The sequence below is a fragment of the Saccopteryx leptura genome, chromosome 3, assembly GCF_036850995.1.
Source record: "Saccopteryx leptura isolate mSacLep1 chromosome 3, mSacLep1_pri_phased_curated, whole genome shotgun sequence".
NCBI classification, from domain to species: domain Eukaryota; kingdom Metazoa; phylum Chordata; class Mammalia; order Chiroptera; family Emballonuridae; genus Saccopteryx; species Saccopteryx leptura.
In genome coordinates this window covers 48,379,604-48,393,274 of record NC_089505.1, presented here as the reverse complement: position 1 = coordinate 48,393,274, position 13,671 = coordinate 48,379,604, and the positions used below count along the sequence as shown (strand labels likewise).

The 13,671-nt window shown below is 38.5% G+C and overlaps 1 protein-coding gene across 7 annotated transcripts in view; it reads right to left on the bottom strand.

The window, feature by feature from the left end:
- HS3ST5 (heparan sulfate-glucosamine 3-sulfotransferase 5) overlaps nt 1–13,671 on the bottom strand; it is a 309,400-nt gene that overhangs the window by 194,988 nt on the left and 100,741 nt on the right. For all 7 annotated transcript variants that reach the window (XM_066373420.1, XM_066373422.1, XM_066373423.1 and 4 more), the window contains one exon: nt 1,254–1,444. The gene's annotated coding sequence lies outside the window, so the exon portion shown is untranslated. The remainder of the gene's footprint in view (nt 1–1,253; nt 1,445–13,671) is intronic.

Genomic DNA, 13,671 nt, shown 5'->3' with positions numbered 1-13,671 from the left:
TCCCCTTCCCCTATATTCCCCTCAACATCTCCCTTGCCCCCTCCCTACAGCATCCTCCCCCCTTCCCTTCAGGTTTATCCCATCCTATCATCCTTTTCCCTCTTTCCTCTTTTCCTCTGGTCCCTTTGATCCCTCCTCTGTCTCAATTCTGTTCCTCAGTTCTCATTATTCCTTGGATTCCTCAAATGAGTGAGGTCATAAGATATTTTTCTTTCTCTGCCTGGCTTATTTCACTCAACATAATAGTTTCCAGGTCCCTCCATATTGTTGCAAAAGGTAATATTTCCTTTTTTTTCATAGCCCCATAGTATTCCATTGTATATATGTACCACAGTTTTTTAATCCACTCGTCCACTGATGGACACTTGGGCTGTTTCCAGATCTTCACTATTGTGAACAATGCTGCCATAAACATGGGGGTGCATTTCTTTTTTTCAGTTGGTGATATGGGGACATACAGATGGCCAATAGACAGATGAAAAAATGTTCAACATCACTAATCATTAGAGAAATGCAAATTAAAACCACAATGAGATACCACCTCACACCAGTCAGAATGGCGCTCATTAACAAAACAACACATGATAGGTGCTGGCGAGAGTGTGGAGAAAGGGGAACCCTCCTGCACTGCTGGTGGGAATGCAGACTGGTGCAGCCACTGTGGAAAACAGTATGGAGATTCCTCAAAAAATTAGAAATGGAACTGCCTTTTGACCCAGCCATCCCACTTATAGGGGGACACCTATATATCCCAAGGACACCATATCACCAACTGAAAAAAAAAATCATTCTTTATTAACAGCTTGAGACCCACCTTCGTCAGGATCATTTGAAGGACGGGTAATAGTGAAAACGCAGCTTGCTGGGCCACATCCCACACTTACTGAACCTCTCTGTGAAATAGGCCCAGGAATCAGCATTTTAAGCCCCTCCACACCCATGTGACTTTTATGCACATTTAAATTTGAAGACCAAAATAGAATGCCATACTATTTTGCATAAAACCGATTATCAGATATCAAGATCACCACTGTGCCATGCTTGAATATATATTTACATGACACATAACAACTTTTAAACTATGTATTTTATTTCTCTTTTTTTGTTGTTGTGGAACTGTACATAGCTAGCTTTTTTCTTATATTCAATAACTGCTTTTACTTTTGTATATTTTATTAAAATATAGTAGACATTTACTTTTGATGTAATTAAGAGTTACACAAGAAAGCGAGTTATTTGCAAACTTTACTTACCTTCAAATCCTTTTGCTTATCCAGGAATTTTTGAACATATATGATGAAAATTTTCAAGAAGAATATATAAAGTGGGTTCTCTGTTTAGTTTCCAAGTGCTGCAAGGCTGGACAGGAGACTCCGTAGATTTGCACCAGAAACAGCACTGAGAGGGGAAGATAATTCTGAAGCCTCTGGGTCCCCGATTATCCCTGAACAGAACAGAAAAACAAGGAGTCAGTTACCTGAAATTTATAGAGAGTCTGCTATGGAGAGGGATATTTTCAGTAGACTAGCAGTGTAACTAAATTTAAATCTGGCCTGGGTTTGCTGCTCCCTGACTTAGCAGTTGTCATTTAAATTTCCGTGCCATTGTGAAGTCCGGATGGCATGAGGCTGTGGCTCGCAGAGGCTCTGGCTGAACCCATACTGCTTTGGTTGACTATTTTTTCCAAACACTGCATCAACTGGTATGATTACTAATTTTATTTTTGATATGCAGGTGCTACATTTGGTGCTGAATTTCTTTCTAAGTCAAGGTTGATGAGGTCTCTTGGAAATACATCCTTACCTAAGACTCAATCATACCCCGTAAAAGATAAAACATGAGACTTTTCCTAAATCCCCATGGAATCACCTGCTACTTTTGTTATATTTTCTTTGTCTTGGGTAATTCTTGCCAAGATAATTAGACTTAAATGAAAATAATATCTTTTCTAGTCAATATGTGTTGCCTACTCAGAGAAACCAAAATTGTAGCATCTTTGTTGAAGTTAAAGAGAAGTTTTTAGTGGCTAATGAAAAATAGAATAAAATGTCTATTTTTTTTTTTTTTTTTTGCATTTTTCTGAAGCTGGAAACAGGGAGAGACAGTCAGACAGACTCCCGCATGCGCCCGACCGGGATCCACCCGGCACGCCCACCATGGGGCGACGCTCTGCCCACCAGGGGGCGATGCTCTGCCCATCCTGGGCGTCGCCATGTTGCGACCAGAGCCACTCTAGCACCTGAGGCAGAGGCCACAGAGCCATCCCCAGCGCCCGGGCCATCTTTGCTCCAATGGAGCCTTGGCTGCGGGAGGGGAAGAGAGAGACAGAGAGGAAAGCGTGGCGGAGGGGTGGAGAAGCAAATGGGCGCTTCTCCTGTGTGCCCTGGCCGGGAATCGAACCCGGGTCCTCTGCACGCTAGGCCGATGCTCTACCGCTGAGCCAACCGGCCAGGGCTAAAATGTCTATTTTTAAAATTGGTAATCAGTCATGAAAATATGGTCCTAAATGGTAGAGGAAGAACATACACAGATAAATACAAAGTCGAATAAAAAAGAAGTGTCATATACAGGCAAGCACAGAGTACACTCTGAAACAATAGGCTTTTATGGAAGATCCTATTGTTTGGCTGCCTAAAAATTGTTCTCAACTTCCTTCTTTTTGATATATCCCACAAGTAGACAACAGGAGATCAAATGTCACTCTCCCAGTGTTCCTTACTTCTCATAGTTTATGGGCCAGAATGGGATCAATAGGACCTTTTATTGATGAACAGCTGAACCAACACTAGTAACTGCTTCATCTGTAATTATATTGATGGAAACCATTGGGTTTTCTGTTGCTTGATAACAGAATTATTGCAGATTGACAAAGTACTCAAAACCATTTGCAAGTTTTGCTGCAATGATTTTAGTGACACCAATCTTTTTACATTGCAATGTAATCTCCAAGTTCTCATTCTGTGGGTTGAAGGGCAGCCTTCATTCTGACAGAGGTTGGAATTTGCCCTCTTTTGGACTCCTAGGGAAGTTGTGCATATGGGAAATAATGGGTCGCAAGATGGTGGCATATAATTAGAACAGAATGAAATGGAAAGCCTAGCTCAGGGCTAGGTTTGGAAGAAGGGGGTCCAGTATTATGGTAAAAGAAAGGATCTCATTTTGCCTCACTGCCAAAGCTATTGCATAATCTCAGTGGAAGGGTTTGAATCTCCATTTTGAAGTTTATTCCAATACCTAGTACAAACTAATTACTAGTTATTGGATATTTACCTGAGATGCACAAAAAGAACTTCAGAGTTTCAAAGGTGGGCATTAAATTTTAGCCTATGTTATATAATGATATTACCCAAAATAAGAAAAACCATTTCTTAGAGTAGCCTAAAATAAGAACCTGCACTGGGAACCTCAAAGCAATGAACTGTGGGGCTGTCAGTGTATTGTGCTAAACAGGAGGACGCAGGGATATGTGTTTCACAACAGCTTCTAACTATGTTACTGTGGCCAGATAATGTTTTCCAAGTTGGAGAATCACAGAATTATGATTGAGGGAAATCTAGAAGGAAGAGGAGCCAGGAAATGTAAGAGTAGACAATGTAAATTCTGTGCCTGAATAAAATTCTTGAGCAGGTTTAACCTTCTTTAACTTAAAAAGTATTTGAAGTTTGCCTAAGGCATATTTATACAAGAGGTCATAGAATTTGGGTTTCTATAGGCCTGTTGTTCTTTTGTAAATTTCTCCTAGTTTTATCAGCATATTTAATAAGTTAGGAGGTTTCTAAAATTAAAAAAAAATAAAGAAAAGGAAACCAAAAAAAAAAAAAAAAAAAAAGAAAAAATAAATGAACCCTGCTGCAAGAACAAGAATGACTGAGTATAAATAGTTGTCTTAAATAAATCAGAGAGCCAGCTATGTTACAGTTAGGGTTTTAAAAGATATTTTAGGCAACTAGTGATTTGTGATTTAATTTTCAACTGCTTTTCAAGAAAAATAAGAAATGCCACCAGAGTCTAGTCATTATTTCTTTTTCCCCCCTGTTACTTAAACTCCAAGGGATAGGCTGAAGTTGAACTGTTTATTCAGCTCCTCTTTATATAAATAAATATAAATAAAATAGTTTACCTGCGTGATGGAAGGACAGAGTTTGATACACTGCCTCTTTAGTCATGCTCTCTTTTTGGGTGAGGGAAAACTGGTTTTCAGTTGTATGATATTGTACTTGCTACTTTTTTCATTTTGTTTGCTAAGTTTTGAATCTGTTGGAAAGATTGTGTTTGTTCTTTTGCATGAAAATTGACATTTGTCCTATAATTATAGTGCAAAACTTTTATTTATTTAAAAATTGATTCTTTTGTGAGAGCAACAGACTGGCTCTCAGACGCCTTCTCAAATTCTAGTAGGGAAGCTTTTTAATTAATCATAGAATAAAGATATTCTGAGGGTTAAAACAAAAGAATATGAATTCACCCGTTTATATATTCTTTATGTAGGCTTTCCTGTCAATATTGCATAAAAATGTAAAAAGTTTTATTTATCTACCAATAGCTTAAAAATTTAGGATAGTCTACAATAGAACGTTTTAATAAAAAGTAAAATTCTCCCTGTAATTTTTAAAACAAGGAAACAAGAGAAATAATACTATATGATAAGAGTTAAACAAGTAAAATCTTTGCCTCAAGCATTCATGATTATCCCTCAATAATAAGCCTTCCATGATTTTCTCATTAAAAGAGTAACTGAAGAGTTTGAAAACTCCTAACATCCACTCCATTAAGAAAATCTAGAAATAATGTCATTACAAGAAATGAGATTAGAGAAGCTAAAATTGTATTATAATGTGGGTGGGAGGATAGTAAAGTGAAAGCAATAATTTTTAAGAGGATCCATTGTCCACAAAATAATCCTTACACAGAACTCTAGAGTTCAGTGGAACACGGTTTGACCCCACTAGCTTTGAAAATGAAGAAGGAAAAAAAATTGTCAATGTTGACCAGACTCTAACATCTTCCTGCTAACCTAGAGGTCACTTATTCAGAGGATTCCTCAGACTTACCTTTGGTCTGGATGGTACCCTGTTCCTCACAACCATCCATATTTACTGGTCAGCTTCCCCAGTGACTGCCAAGTCAGAAACAGACACTCTGGGCAGAGGACACAAAGGAACCAACAGTTTGGATACAACAGCAGAGTGATCCCCATTCATGAATTGGTAGCCAACTTGGGGTACTTAAGTCCCTATGTGTCAGAACTGAATGAGATTGCCTCCTAGACTCAAACTCTCAGGCCTGTAGTGTGGAATTCATCCTCTGAGCAGTGATCAATTCTGTAAGGGCGTTATGGCCTCACTATAGATGTCCATCCGGCCTGTTCTTTCTAACACACAGACCTGTACTCTGTGGTTCTGCTATGGGCATGTTTTCTCAAGTCTTTATAAAAATTGTTCGTTAAAACATGAATTTCTTTATTCTTTGCACTAAAGTAATAATTAGTACCAATCATACACAATTTATGTAACACCCACTTATAGACATAGATGCTCTGTTCAACCATCCAGTTAGGTAATAAATCCTTATTGGAAACTTGTAATAGGTTGAAAAATTGTGTAAATGTATATAGTTCTATTTATAATGCATAGACTATCTTTGTACTTAGGAGTTTTTTCTTAGTTAAATGTTTATTGTTTTTCCAAACTACTTTAAACTGTATTAGTTTATTTTCTTTTGATGAATAAAAGTGAAAGGTAGGGACCATGCCTTCAACATTCCTCTGCCCACAGTAGAATGTTTGGCTTCCAGCAGATGCTTAATGCATGGTGATGATTATCACACACAAAATGTTGCGTGAGTGCAAAAGAGAAAAATGTTTCTAGCGTTTACTATCGTTTTCATTTATTTCTGGCACGGGCAAGACAGAAGATTTGCATTACTTCTGAGCATAGGCACGATGCATTTAGATATGCTTTTCCATCTCTCCACAAGATAAAATATATGCCACATGACAATTGGTACTGCAATTTTATGCTGAATTGAAATATTTTAGACTTTGATGGGTTCAACAGACATCCACATACAGAAAAGATAGATGTCAAAGAACGGGAAAATGTTTCGCTGTCTCTATCTTCCACACTGTTAACTATGGCCCTGTGCTATCAGTGCTGTTTTCTCAGAATGTTTTTCAGGAAATGAGTTACACATACTTTATGTGATGACTTTAATAATGGGTCTACCTATGCTAAAATGACTTGAGATATCGTCTTGATTCATATAAAATGAAAGTTATAAAAATGTTTCAAAAGCTCTCACAACAGTCAAAGACTATCTTATTTTTGGTGTAAGGCAAGGTCAACTATCCTGAAATGTAGGCAATTCAGGTGTTAATTTATACTACTGCATAGCCTCATGTTTATTTTTTTTCTCAAGAGTATATGACAGAAAAATGTGTGAAGCATGATTCCTTCTGTTAATGTTATCAAGGAAAAGTTCAAACAAGTCCAAACTAAACAAAGATATAAATACTGGATTGTTAAACAATTGCTCTGAACTGGGGCCAGGTGAAGTGACCACTAACACCGGCTTTACAATGACCTGAGATAGATAAATACTTTCTCTCCAAATGATTTTTAATTTGTCTATCCATATAAAAAGAGGTCAGACCGAATCAGGAATTGTTAAACCTTGGTTGCAGTTTAGAATATACCTGGGTTTAAAAAACTAGGCATGCCCTGGCCCCTCCTTCAAAAATGCTGGTTCAACTAGTGCAGTCTGGGTAAATGGAAGCTCAGAAGGTACCCAGGTATTATAATGTGCACCCCAAATTGAGAATCACTGACAATATGTCCACAAAGCACCTTTAGTGCCTAAGAATCTATTATTCTGGAATTTGTGGAAAAAGTCCCCCTTGTTCTTTCTCTATCTCTGTCTCTGTCTTTCTTTGTCTCCCTCTCTCTTCCTCTCTGTCACACACACCAATGTTTGTTTAATAATCTGGACTCTCATTTCTAGTCTGAGGATAGTTTTTTATATTAGTGAGGTCCTGATTTTCAACTAAAATGATAGGTGACACTGCATGCAAATCAGACAAATTATTATTTAACAAGAAGGTAGGAGGAGGGAAGAGAAACAGAGGGACAAAATACAAGCACCGTCAGAATATGTATAAGCTTCCTAAGAGCAGTATTATATTTACTCAACATTTAATAACAATGTTACTATTAATAGGTTGTTTATTTAACATACAGAATTTTAGAATTATAAGCTTTTTATAATCTTCTACTTTCAACATATTTTAGCAACTGCAAAAGAGATAATCATGCTCGTGGAAATAAAGTTTACTGCTACAGAAACATTGAGGATTGATCTAGTTATAAAGGAGACAAATCTATTCCATTGAAGAAGATGCTTGATGATTATTGAGTGAGTGAAATTCTCCTGTGTTCTAAATGTAGACCTTGTCTTTATCTGATGATTAGGAAAGGTCTTTCCTAGGAAAATATTAATGGCTTTTGCTTTTCTAAAGGAAGATCCAGAGTGTCTCTGACACTAATCTTGACACTGGAATAGGGTTTCTTTGGGAGAAGGGATGTACAGTAGAAGCAATGAGCACAGTAATATTAGACCTTCATTGCCCTGGTTGGTAGCTCGGTTGGTTAGAGCACTGTCCCAAGATGCTGAGGTTCTGGTTCAATTCTCAGTCAGGGCATATACAGGAACAGATTGATGTTCCTGTCTCACCCTCTCTTTCCCCCTTCCTCTCTCTAAAATCAATGAAAATAAAAATTAAAAAAAAAAAAGACTAGACCTCTACATCATCTTTGGTGTTTTCTCTGTTCATGCCACAGGCAAGAGGCTAAAGTTAGGGTTTGAAACTATGAGATTAGAACTGTGGCCTTATTTTGCCACCTATATTTAGCTCTGGCCTCTATTTATGCAGTTGGAGGATACTTCTGATCTTTGAGACACAGAAGCAGGGACAGAGTGCTCATGGTTATTTCTGAAAATCGGCCTAATTCTTAGGTTCCTTTTTAGTTTGAAGGAACTTCCTATCCAGAAAAAGGCAAACACATTGTAAAGCCAGTAGCCACGGCCATCATCACAGTCACCTGTTCCATGCAGGTTCTCATTAGATTTGGACAGACGGTAATGAAACAACGGAGCCAAAAACTGGTGGGCCATCACCTTTAATCCTAGCTTGCACCCGGCAGGCAAGAAATACACACACTGGGCTCCAAAACCCACTCATTCAGTGCTCACAAAACTACTGACTTATCCGAATTTCCTAGAATCAAAGGTTTCTAACTCACTAGCCTTATTTACCTCTGTTCCCCATCTCATTCTTTCTGCACAGACTCTGCACAAACTGGCTTCTCCTTCAGCATTCTGCCATCTTGGCTGTCTCTTCTCTCCTCCACATGGCCTTTCTCTGCTCTCCTACAGCACGGGCTCCTCCTAGAATGTAATCACTCTTCTCTCAGAACAACGTGATCTCTCTTCCTTTTAAAACCTTTTGGCGTGAAAGCCCTCCCCCAACACATATTAACATAATCATGCCCATCCCAAGCAAGAAGGACAACTAATATCATCACCTGGACGACGGGCTCCCACGTGGGCAGCGCCATCTTTAACAAAGTGAGCATAATATATTTTATCCGCCCAACACCCATAGTCACTAAAATGTGTTTAATTAGGTTTACATTCATTTATTGTTCATCCAATAAATATTTACAGTATTTACAGCCTTCTCCATTTTAAGTCATGGGCATATAAAGATTCTTAGATAGTTTGCAACCACACAATTTATTCATTAACTTCAGCTTAAACTGTTTGAAGTCAATTCTTAAACTTTTGGCCACAGAAAACACATACACACATATGCCTTACTCCCCATTTTAGCTGCAACTTTTTATTCTTTACCAAGTGACTTTAAGAGTTATTCAGTGGAGCCTGTTCCTTTGTACAGGGCCCTTTCCTGTGCTTGAGTTAATGATGTTTGGTGCCAGCCCTCCTCCTCTCTCACTTTAATGAAAGCCCCTGCACCCTTCTGAACCTAGGGGAGGGGAGGCGTGGACCTCGTGATGTCCATCCTATCACAGTTGCTTTTCTTCATTCATAAAGGACTAATTTGCCACTGGTTTACTTCTGCTTGACTCTATTTTAATCCCCATCTGAAAATATCTCAGTGAAAGAAAATTATCCTGAATGTTTCTATATGAAGCGCGGGCATGTCAGATGTGGGGGTGGGAAGAGGAGATATCTGGTGGATGTCTACTAGCGGTGAAAAATCTTTGGAACAATTGAAATGAGCCTTTGTCAATAAATATAAAACTGATATTGCTATTCTGATTTAAATCTTTCATGAAAAACTGGAGTAGAAGCACAAATATATTTTTGTAATTTAGAGTATAAAAAGCCCACCATGTAATCTGGACTCTCTTCTCTATGTAATTATAGTCATTTCTCAAAGCGTCAGTATGAAAACACTGAGTATAACTGTACTTTTCAACAATATCATGAAAAAACAGCATCTCAGAGCTTAGAATGCTGTTTTCTCTACTATATCACCCTAAACTACCTAAACTCTGCTATTTGGAGGAGAGTACTGATTACACCGGTGAAGAAGTCAGAGGTGCTCTGGGTACCCTGAAAGTGTCATTATTCCAAGTGCCATTACTGGAGCCTGCCAAGTGCTAGAGGAACAAGGAAGCACAAGGGCATTTGTCCAAAGTGATTTTGAAATCAATGGATGACAGGGTCAGAGCAATGAATCACCACTGAAAAGGCACGCAACAACCAGAACAGGATTTAAAACAAAGAGAAGAAATCACGAGGTGATTCATAGAGTTTAAAAGAACTTTGGTTCTTCAGCTATACCTATATATTTTTAAAAATCAGATTTTCTTTTTAGACGGAAAAATTTCTCTCCATTCCTGCCAGGATGCATTATCTGCAACTTCAGTAGATAATAATTGCTTCCTAAAAATGACCCTCTTTGATAAACTTCATTTGGACAGTTCAGTGTGAAAATATCAAAACTTTCTTTTAGGCAGTTATAACCTTAATCAGGTCAAGAATAGATAAACATCATCAATGTTTCTTTTTTTCTCCCTCCTTTCTTCCATTCTTGGCTTCTGTTATTCCGTCTACTACTTCAGAAACAATATTCTCCCTTTTATCTACTTTTATTATACATTATTTCTACAGTCACCCAAAGTTTTTTTTTCTTTTCTTTCTTTCTTTTATTTTTCTTTAATTTTTAAAAAGCAGATACGCCCTGAGAAAGACAAATTTCCATTCAGATTTTCTATCATGAAGGATCCTGGCCATTATTAGATAAAGTCATCATGTGGAAATTTATCTACTGGTAATAGGTCTCAGGTAATATTCCTTTACTGTATTGGTTTTGCATAAACCAGATCTTTGCTGCCTCACTTGGGAGCTCAGTGATAGCTCCTCAGAAGAGATTTTGAAAAGGCATGTTGAAATGTTGCCAACTAAACTCGGCTGGTGAGATTGCATGGGGTCGTGTAACTGAGAACTACTAGAACAAGGAGAGGCGTTGCTGCATGCTGGTGTGACAAGATCCAGGTCCATTGTATCAGCACAACAATGTTCCCCAAAAATGTCAGTTAAAATATGAATGTCTTAAAAAGATATCTAGTGAATACACTATTTAAATTAATTAAATGTTTCCTCTAGATTGTAAGATCCATGAGGCAGGTGTCTGGTCTCCTCAGCGCCAAGATCAATGAATACTCTACAACTACAATGCCACTACCAGTCACTTGTGGCTTTTTAGCACTTGAAATGTGACTGGTCCACACTGAAATGTGCCTTAAGTGAAAAATACCACTAGATTTTTAAGATTTAGTACAAAAAAAAGAAATATAAAATATATTATGAATAATTTTAATATTGATTCCATGTCAAAATGATATTTTGAATATATATTTGATTAAATAAAATATATTACTTACATTTTTTAAATTTATTGATTTTAGAGAGAGAGGACAGGAGAGAGAGAGAAATAGAAATATCAACCTGTTTCTGTATGTGTCCTGACCAGGGATCAAACCAGCAACCTCTGTGCATCAGGACCACACTCTAACCAACCGAGCTACCCAGCCAGGGCTATGAAATTTAATTTTATCTGTTATTTTTACCTTTTTAAAATGTGGTTACTAGAAAATTCAAAATTCCATATTTGACTCACATATGTTTATAGGAGATATCACTTGTCTAGGAACTCAGTATTTAGCATTAAAAGAAAGATGAGAGAATAAATGAATAAATGAATGAGTGAAAGGTGACTGCATCTAGAGCTGACACTACCAGAATGAACAATATCTAACATTTAAAAAAATTTTTTTTGTATTTTTCTGAAGTTAGAAGCAGAGAGGCAGACAGACTCTCGCATGTGCCTGACCAGGATCCACCCGGCATGCCCACCAGGGGGCAATGCTCTTTCCATCCAGGGCATTGCTCCATTGCAGCGGGAGCCATTCTAGTGCCTGAGGCAGAGGCCATAAAGCCATCCTCAGCGCCCCGGCCAACTTGGCTCAAATGGAGGGAAAGAGAGATAAAGAGGAAGGAGAGGGGGAAGGGTGGAGAAGTAGATGGGCGCTTCTGTTATGTGCCCTGGCCGGGAATCAAACCCGGGACTTCTACATGCCCGGTCAACGCTCAACCGCTGAGCCAACCCACCAGAGCAATATCTAACTTTTGACAGGATGATATGGAAGGAAAACAGGCCAACAACTGTAGTAGACTATCAATGTCTCCAAGTCTTGACCTCTTTCAGCACTCATGTCTATTATTAAGTGCCTTTGTAACCTGTCCTGATAAGGAGGTAAAAATGGTACTGGCTTTGTCACCTCGAGTCATCTCCTAATTTGCCCTCAGCATGCTCCTGGCAGGGATCTCCTACTGCTTTATGGGTTCTTCAGGCTTTTTTTAATGCTGAATAAAAGTCTTGAGAATGAGAGAAAACTTGAATTATGGGTAGAAAAGTAAAAGGGTAAGATTAGGAGAATAGTGTTCTTTTGAAAAGACAGAGAAGCTGCACAAGGTCAAGGATTGTGGAGCCTTTTGTGAAGGAGTTTTCAATAAGAAGACTCAGAGAAAGTAAGATTGTAGGGAGCACAGGTAGAAAAGGAAAGGAGACCTTAACAAGTAGTCCTGCAGGTTTCTGTTTACACTATTTGAAAAATGTAAGTTGAGAACCTAACTTAATTAATTAATTAATATTTTTTCTTTTAAAAATAATGCCACCTCTCTGAGACTGGCTTCTGTGTACCACAGCTCCTGTCAGTGATGAGCTCACACAAAAAGGGGACTGAGAAACAGAGTCGCAGTGGGAGAGCACAGGAGATCTATGGGGCTACTCACTGCCGTACTCCCGACTAGCTGCATACTAACTGACCAGTTACTAACCCAGCCAAAGACTAATTTGTTTGATTTATATCGTGAAGAAATAAGAAAGATTCATAGGTTGTTCTCAGGATTAGAAAGGCAGTAAATATTAAAATGTAGGGCACATTGCTTAGACATAAATGTTAGTTGAAATGTTGGAGCATAGTATTTTCTTCGTGAAAATTTAAAATTTGGCCCAGAGTCACTGGAAACGTTGACCTGCACCCCCAAGCTGTGCTCTTGCCAGTTAGCAGCGGCTGACTGCTTAAGCAGTTGCTAATTGACAAAGACAGCTCTTTGTTTTCTTTACAGTTAGTTACTTTCCTGGAAAGCAGAAGAAACTACACTCCTTACCAGCTATAACCGCAGAGGAGCTTCCCAAGGTGCAGTGCAGTCAAATGCTAGAAACTCAACAAATGAAGTGACTATATGTGGGGACTTTTTAAATTAAATCTTTGAAGCCCTGGCTGGTTGGCTCAGTGGTAGAGCGTTAACCTGACATATAGAAGTCCCAGGTTCGATTCAGGTCAGGGCACACAGGAGAAGCGCCCATCTGCTTCTCTCCCTCTCCTCCCCATCTCTCCCTCTCCCCCTCATTGCCCCCCTCCCCCTGTCCTCCTCCTTCCCCTCTAACCACTCAGGCAGTTGCAGTCAGGGCACATGCTGAGGTCTGTCTCTCCTCCTGCCTGCTTGATTAAGAAAATAATTAAATCTTTGAAAGGTCACTTTGTATGCTGTTCCATTACTATCCTAAGTTGTTTTGAGGAGGAGACAGCAGAGGTATATGCATGATCAAAATGATGCCATATATTGCTTTCAGCTGTGAAGTTTGAAAATACATGGTGTTAACTGCACTGGCCTGACAATTCTAGTTGTCACTAGCAATATGACCAGTGAATCACAAGGTGGCATCGCAAATCACAAGGTGGCATCTAGGTTTTAGACACTGTTCAGAATAAAAGAGCTCTCTAGGGCTATATAAAAAAAGGCACTGGAAATGTATGGCTTGAAGTTACAATACAAAATTGATAGCTGATGCTATGTAGGTAGCGTCTTGCCCAAGGTTTCAAGGAATAAATATAAGAATAAAATTAGATCAAGAAGATAAATATGCTTTTCTAAAAATTAGAAAATACCAAGACAGTATCATGCTTCTGATTTTATAAAATGAGGATTTAGAGAGAATGGGAAGTAATGTGCGACCTAACCCATACCTCTGAAACAGGTATGGATTAAAAAGCTCCACCTATGTCTTCTCATGTACTCGTG